This window comes from Nilaparvata lugens, chromosome 1 (assembly GCF_014356525.2).
Source record: "Nilaparvata lugens isolate BPH chromosome 1, ASM1435652v1, whole genome shotgun sequence".
NCBI lineage: Eukaryota > Metazoa > Arthropoda > Insecta > Hemiptera > Delphacidae > Nilaparvata > Nilaparvata lugens.
Genome location: NC_052504.1, coordinates 67268383 through 67276646, shown reverse-complemented (window position 1 = coordinate 67276646; position 8264 = coordinate 67268383). Strand labels below are relative to the sequence as shown.

Here is an 8264-nt window from a genome sequence, read left to right as displayed (position 1 = left end):
TATTCCTTCTACAAGGGAAATTTCACGATTAGTCTGATTGCGAATCCTATTTGAATATAAAAAACTGCTTTTCAAAATTATGGTCCGCCATCTTGGAACCGCTATTTTAAATCCAACTTCATTTTTTAAATAGGGAGGAGGTAATATGATATTTCTTTCGATACAGAATTTCAAGAGAAAGTAAATGGCGAAAACCACACATAGATAATTATATCAAACCGTTTCAAAGCTATTTACATTGAAATATACTAATGATATCATACAAAACTGAAATGAGTACATAGAAAATCTAAAATATTAAATTTAACTTCTTCAAGTATCAGTGAACACTTTTAGTAACTTCTATTTACATATTCAGCACTTTGAACAGAAAAGTTTGACCCGTCAGATTTTTAATCTACTCATTTATTTCATTTTTGTGTGATTTATAAGAATCTTTGAATGAGAATAACTTTTGAATGGTTGAGATATCGATGTACGGTTTACGCCATTTATTTTCTCTCTCGAAAATTTGCTTCGAAATCATGTGTATTATATTATTACAACTTTCCCATTTAAAAAATTAAATTGTATACAAAATTACGGTTACAAGATGGTAGGATCACTAATCAGACCTATCTTCAAATTCCCCTTGTAAAAGAAATATTCAGCTGTTTCCAAACTTTCCACCAACTCTGTATAAGGTAGAACAGTGTAGATGAAAGTAACTTTCATCCAAGCTTAAAAATATCATCCTTTCTGTAGAAATTAATGCCCAACTAAGAATAAAACAGGTGAAAATCTTTACAAATATTTATATTCAACCTTTGTCTTCACAATTTATATTCAACCTTTGTCTTCACATTGTTGATTTCGATGAATTTGTTTCTGAAAAAGGATAAAATTCCTCTCAAAATAAATTCATTACAGTTTTAATAGAGGGTGATTTTCCCAATATACACCAAAAAACTATTATGATTTTAAAGCAATAACTCCAAATCAACGTAATGTGGCGGTAAAAGAGCATTATTACATTTGAAAATTGAGGCAAATATTCAGATTGAAACACAATTTTAGATCATAGTCCGGGCGTAAATGTACTTCCGTGATCATTTCCGGGTCACAGCCCTAAGACATGGAGACATGGAAGATGTCTTAATTTCTTCCTTAGTATAATAAGAAACTCAATGATGATCAGTTGAAATCACAGGCAAACACCTCGGAAACAAGATGACCGCAAAATTGTTCAGGGTTTTGTTACATTGCTTGTGCTTTGAAAACCGTTCAAGATATTTTGCCATTCCATATTCCGCCACAAGATAGGTACCATTCGTGAGTCTGTACCTTCAAGGAGTTATGAGATACAGCGTTTTCTGGTTGTTAGGTTTGGCACATGATAAACAAGCGTGTTTTCCGTTCCAAACAGTACAGTTCTCTTTTTTTCAATGACGACCCAGCCCTGGAAAATGGATTTACAGAGCTCAACTAGATGTCATTTTGAAGATCCAGAAATATTCTACAATACTATCACAATAATAGTAGTTAATGTTCATTGCAAATACATTTGCTAGTTGGAAAGTGGAATTTTGTCCCTGATATGGTTCAAGTTTTGAAGTATAGAAATCACGAAAAGAGTACTTAGAATGAGATAAATCTCTTGAATATTATAATTTGAGAAATTATAAACACTATGGAAGTAACCAATCCGATATCTCTCACAATAACTGAGTAGCAATCGATATAAAAAATTCAGCCAATTATGGCCTCCGTTTAGAATATTTTAATTATGACGAATGTTTTCATTGTTTCCGTCATCAATATCCCTATTCGGCTTGTTGTAACGGAAAGATTGATACTGTTGCAAGTCTTTATCATATGGTAGTCATGGGAAAATCTATTTTTCCTACAGATACCTTGAAAATTGACCATTTCTGCACTGATTGCAGGCCGCAAAGAATCACTTTTCACAGTAAGTACTTTGCGTACTCCAGATTTGCAGCATGACAACACAAAATAGTTAGTTGGTTATATAGAGGACCAGTGCGGTAAAATCGAAATTAAGTTGGTAACACTGACTCTGGTAGTCATTTTAATGCTTACATAAGATAAACCCCCTTCAAGCATTCAATTATCTGAGAGTGGCTCAGTAGCTCAATTGAGAGCAAACTGGACTGGTGGATGTAATAATGGCCCATATGAATAAAACCAGAGCAAATGCTCATGAGCAAGAGCATGGAGCATAAGGTTTTGCTCATGAGCAAAAGGTAGAAGCAAAAGCATTTGCTCATTTTTATATGAATAAGCTTTACCTTATACTCTTACCTTATGCTCCTGAGCTCTGGAGCAAATGCTCACGAATTTTAAAGATTTTTCTTCAGCTGATTCGCTTTTGTAGCCTTAATTTGTTTTTATAGCTCACGGAAGCGCTAAATATGCAAGTAGGGTGCACCGCTTGTGTTTGCGTCGTCTGCTCTGTTTTCTATTTATGAATAGAGTTTTAGCTCAGTTGAGTTTAGAACTTTGTAATAATAGCGTGAAAAAATGTCATCTCTATAATAATCTTCAGCATATCCTTATAATATCAATAGTTTCTTATAATCGTCTACACTCTCATCTTCTTAAATGCCTATTTCCTATTTTGTGATGGCTATCTTTATAACTATCTTTTGTATTTATTCTTTTGTAGGGATAATGGTGATATACTGTATATCATGGTTGAATCTAAAAAGAGTTTTATAGTTCTGAACTATTGGTTGTGATCGTATCTGGTATAGTTTCCTCTTCCTCATACGGATTAGTTGATTTTTTACTATGAGCAAAAGGTGATAAGCTGCTCTAGATTAGACTCACCTTTTTTGAAGCATTTGCTTCAAAAGTTGAGCAAATGCTCTAGTTTATTCATACAATTTTGAACAAAAGCTTTTACTTTTGAGCAAATGCTCAAACTATTTTTTTGATGTGCATGAGCAAAAGGCTTTGCTCACGTTTATTCATAGAAAATGAAGCAAATGCTCCATATTTTAGAAGAATAAGCAAATGCTCAACTTTATTCATATGGCCCATTGAGAAGGATGATAAGGTTGGGGGTTCGAATCCATTCACAGTCTCTTCTATTGGCTGGGAATATCCAACTTCAATGAAAACAATTAAATGTAATTTTGACAAGAGAAATATTCAAAACTGATTAATAAATTATAAGAATAAGAATTTTAAAAAAACTTTCACAAATTTAAAAAGTTGAAAATTTAGAAATTTGAAACTAAAATTTTCAAAGTTTGAACATTTTAAAATAAAAAAATTGAAAATTCAAAAATTGAACATTTTAAAACTTAGAAATAAAACAATTTTTAAAATTGAATTTGTTATAAATTATAAAATCATTCAAACAAACATTTCATGGTTTTCAGGACATTCTACCTATAATTACACACTTTTCATATTCAATGGTAACTGCAGGAAACATTTAATGTGAAATACGTGCGCAAAGTTCCTTTGCTGCACTCAAGGCACCAAAAAATTCTTTCGGTTTATCAAAGTGTTACTTTGGGCACTAGTTGCACAAATAACTATTACTGTTCTAGTTTGTTAACTCATGCATATGGAAAACGCACCAGTAATCATACAAGGTTTTCTTTGGAGGGTGCTGGAGAACACATTTTATTGACGTATAGTGCGTGAAGACATAAATCATTTTGAAGCTAAGAATACAATCTAAATAGCATAGATTCAAATTTTTTTTGTATCTCTCGCACAAGAAGTTATAATAGGACGATATTTTAAAAAATTGGGAGAAAATATTTGTTTGAGTTTTGGAAGGTTATCAATATAAATAATAATAAAGGAAAGAACTGGCTTATCACGTCTGAACTATCGGACTGATCAACTTGAAATTTCGCATATAGATTCTCAATTTACCGAGGATGGTTATAGGCCTATTTTCAATTCTCCAAGATTTCATTACGTCGAGTTTTCAGTTTGTCAAGATTTCAATTATTCCTCATGCTTCCAGTTTCATATACTTTGCTAACTTTGCTTGTGAGTGGACACAGATGAAATAGTGTATTCAATGGTTTTATTTCTTATCTTCTCATTCTTCTTCCATCTATAATATCGTCTTATTTCATACCTACACTATATATAGATTTGGTGGAATGTATGGTGAAAACAGCTGAATAACTTATTTCTTTTAAAAGGAAAATTTGACGATAGGTTTAGCCTGAGGTGATAATTAGAGACCTATTTGGAATCATTCAGTCGAAGTTTGGCACTTTATGACACCCTTCCTGAAGAGATTCTGAGTGCTCTTCTCTCAACATTCTGAAAATGAGCTGAAGTTTAAGATTTACATTGATGAGGGGTCAATCCTCGAAAGGTCTGGAACTGATACATAAGTTATCCGTGTATTTATTTTAGCTGAACATACATCATGTGGGGGAAGGTGATAATATTTTTGAAATGGTGGGGGTAATTACCCACTAATCTCACCCTCAGTTTACGCCTTTTTTCTGAATGAACACTTGCTGTGACTTGTAAAACACTTCTGACAACAAGAAAAACTTATCAATCATTCAGGCGTGCTCGACCCCCCCCCCCAAGTCGAAGGTTTCTGAATGAACACTTGCTGTGACTTGTTGTAAAACACTTCTGACTACAAGAAAAACTTATCAATCATTCAGGCGTGCTCGACCCCCCCCCCCCGAGTCCAAGGTTTCTGAATGAACACTTGCTGTGACTTGTTGCAAAACACTTCTAACAACAAGAAAACTTATCAATCATTCAGGGGTGCTCGAACCCCCCCTCTGGTGAAATGATGGTGAAGAAAATAAAATTCATCAGATTGTTTATACTGTATTATGAGCTATTCCACATTTTATTTTTTTATTGATATTTCATCAGAATGAAGAGAGAAAGATTGATCTCCACTGATCCATGAACTTACTATTATCCCAATCTTGTATTTGTTTCATTGTTTAACATTGTAATAGGCTACGGTACATCGAAACTTGCTTTTCATTCCTGAGAAGTGTTGAACAATGAAAGATGAGTATATTATTCAAACACATTGGCACATTTCCCTCGTCATGCAAGGGATTCTTCGAAAAGTTCGAGGGGAGTGAAAGCTGAAACTCACTATTTTTTAGACTAACAATGGGAAAAAGCGTTGAGAAATGAGAATGAATTGATAAAAATTATACAGCTCACTTGCCCTTGATATCTTGTGAAATTTATATTTCAATTTTATGATTGCAGTTTAAAATGTTGAGATTTGAATATAATTTGTTATCATATTGGTCCAATTCAAGTTTGTTTTCATTTAGAATTAACAGATCAGTAAATTCCAATAAATCAGTTAGAGAGAAATAATAATAATCAGTCTTCACTAGAATCATAATTTTGAATGATATGCCGTCAAACAAAATGAACATGCACAGTATAGTTGTTAAATCACAAATTGATTGTATTGAAAGCCTCATTACATGAGTTGATGAGTACGATAACTCATTATTATTCAATTCGGCTATCAAATCTAATGAGTTGATATCTTTTCACGATCCATCTATCGGTTTTCATCTGAAACTTCTGTTTATTGGGATAGGCTGTTATTGGAAATGGAATCTCAGTGAAACAATTTGATAGCATTAAAATGATGGAAACTACCGAGAGGAAGCTCAAGGATACAAACCTTCACGTTAGTGATCTAAAACTGAAGTTTTGTTGAAGTATAAAAAGTAGAAATTTGCTCAGTGAAAACTTCGCATTTCATAGAGTTATTGTGTAGAATAATTTTCATTACTTTTGAATAAAATAGAATAAATAATAGTTTCATGATTTGCACCAGCACTTTGAGATCGAGTTGCCATGAATCACATCATAACAATCACATCGATTCCGGAAGTCATTACAACTGATGGCTTTAATTTTCCGACACCATTCACGCACAAAATAATCACTCAACGTTTTCTGCGTAAATTTGAATCATCCTTCTTTAGATTTATGCTGAACAATTGCATTTTGCTTGCAATAACGAACAACGCTACGCAACTAGCACTTGGCGGGTGACTCAAATGGTGAAACATGATTGTTAACAATAACCGATTGTTATAATAGTTTATAACACAATTAAAATTAAATGCAACTGAAAGGTTACAACTGAATAACCATGATTGTTATAATAGTATATTATAACCCTTAACTCAATGGTGGTTAAGAGGTGAAACATGAGGTGTTTCTGGGTCTATAAGCAGACCCTGATCTTGTCTACTCGACAAGATATTGATGATCTGGCCGCACAGATCACAGGGCGTTTGGTAGGGATGAGAAGCTGTAAAGCTCTGTGAAGATTGCCTGTCTACCGCTTGGCTGTATCTTACAATATTATTTTATTTGATTGGAGGTTGAAAAAATGACCTCCGTATTAATATAAAAAAATTTCAAAGCCTTTCAAAACAAATAGACAAGAGACCTTATGAAAACAACTAAAAATTTATCATAAGGAGAATGATCAATTATCATTTGAAAAAAATTCCATAATAATATAATTTAACTTTTTCAAAGTTGAAAAAGCAAGTAGATAGCATCTTCTTTCATTCCACATAATTCATCGAGATCCGATCTTCCTATTTCTGTGAGCAAGAGAAAAATGATGGAAATTAAGAAACTATAGGCTAAGTATTTTAATTGAATATAATTTTCCCATCAAGCGATTCTATTTGAAGCTCTTCTGTGGGAATGCGAGTTTTTGGAAAGGGAAATAGAATATATTGATTCATAGACAATAACTACGATGTTATCACTGTTATCAATTATTGACTCTGTGATAACATTATCACAAAATTGGAAAGCAATTGATAAACTAAATTTAACTTGTCATGTAGGCCTACAGTACCTACAAATTTCTCCTTTTATCAGTATAATTTGCTATTTTTCTTGCTTGGATAGTAGGATTCTCTTGTTTTCAATTTTATCATGCACTAATTTAAGTTTATTATTTGATAATTCGGTTCATAGAATACTCACAAGAACATGATACAGCATTTACAGGATTATTCGCACTCCAATGTCAGTTTTCAGTTGCAGAACCTCAATTATTCTCTAAACCTCCACTTTGGGATGTGTTTCATCTGTAAGCAACAAATCAGTTTGAACGTATCGAGATGTTCCTGTATTTAGGCGCAGTTACCTGCTCAGTGACAGAAGAACTTGCTTGGGCAGTGGAAGGAGTGAGTGAGAGCGCCCGAAGAGTAAAGTGAGAAACTTCAGGTAGACTGGCCGAGTTCAAACAGCCAGAGATACTGTATTACTTATAGTGTATTCCAGTACCGGACAATCCTCAGTCTGAATAATACCATAGGGCAGTATAGCACCAGTGTTTATTGTTAAGTTATTTTTTGTATCTTAAACTCTTGTTCGGTTTGTTCGAATAACGATTGTAAAAAAATATTTGATCTAGAAAGATTGACTTTACTTTGCCGGGTATTTAGTTGTACTAATAATGTTGAGTGCATCGCTCCTCCCTGTCTATAGGCATTCGGCTGTGTTCAAAATAATGCAGCGAGTCACATGTAAGTACATATTTTGTATATTATCCATTTTTTCAATTAGAGTATAATTTTATTCTAACTGTGCGCAGCCTCCTGAGATTTCGCATGTAGCCATGCTACGGGGCACGGGGACTGGTAAGAAAGTTGGTTGAACTCCGATAGATAGAGTGCCAAACGCTCCGAAAGTTCACGAGGAAAATATTAAGCTTTATGCTTGATGATGAAGAAATTATTGGGATTGATTTCTATCAAGAGAAAGTTGAAGCAACTTTCAAATCCAGTTCTTGAAATCCCGAGTTCGTGTGAAATCATGTTCAAATCATTGGTTTAAACAGTAAATATTGCTTTAAAAACCTTTTAAAAAACGTAATATCTTGTCTAAATTTCTTCACACTGGAATTTAATGAAGTCAGAGGATCCGAATGGATTAATGTCACAAATATGACTCCTATTGACTAAATGTGAATTCTATTTTTGGATTCATGCGTGTTGAAATAGTTTCATACTTCAATGGAAATTTCCTACAAGTGGCGGCTGGTACCGTTACAAGTACAAAGTAAAACCATAACCGTAATCCATCAATTGCAATAGATTTAGATTTATTTTACTACTACAGTAGTGTAGCACATTCGAATGTGAATGAGCATGATTCCACTTATTCCAATTATATTATAATCTTAAAGAAGCTTCCAGCAATACAAATTCTTCCATTATTGCAATGTAATTGGATATTGCTCAATAAAT

General features: G+C 33.3%; 1 protein-coding gene across 2 annotated transcripts in view; it reads left to right on the top strand.

The window, feature by feature from the left end:
* The first annotated feature begins 7168 nt into the window (after positions 1 to 7168).
* Positions 7169 to 8264, top strand: part of LOC111043437 (facilitated trehalose transporter Tret1) — a 44224-nt gene continuing 43128 nt past the window's right edge. The window contains exon 1 of one of the 2 annotated variants that reach the window (XM_022328390.2): positions 7169 to 7541. The gene's annotated coding sequence lies outside the window, so the exon portion shown is untranslated. The remainder of the gene's footprint in view (positions 7542 to 8264) is intronic. The other variant, XM_022328389.2, reaches the window with a different exon arrangement.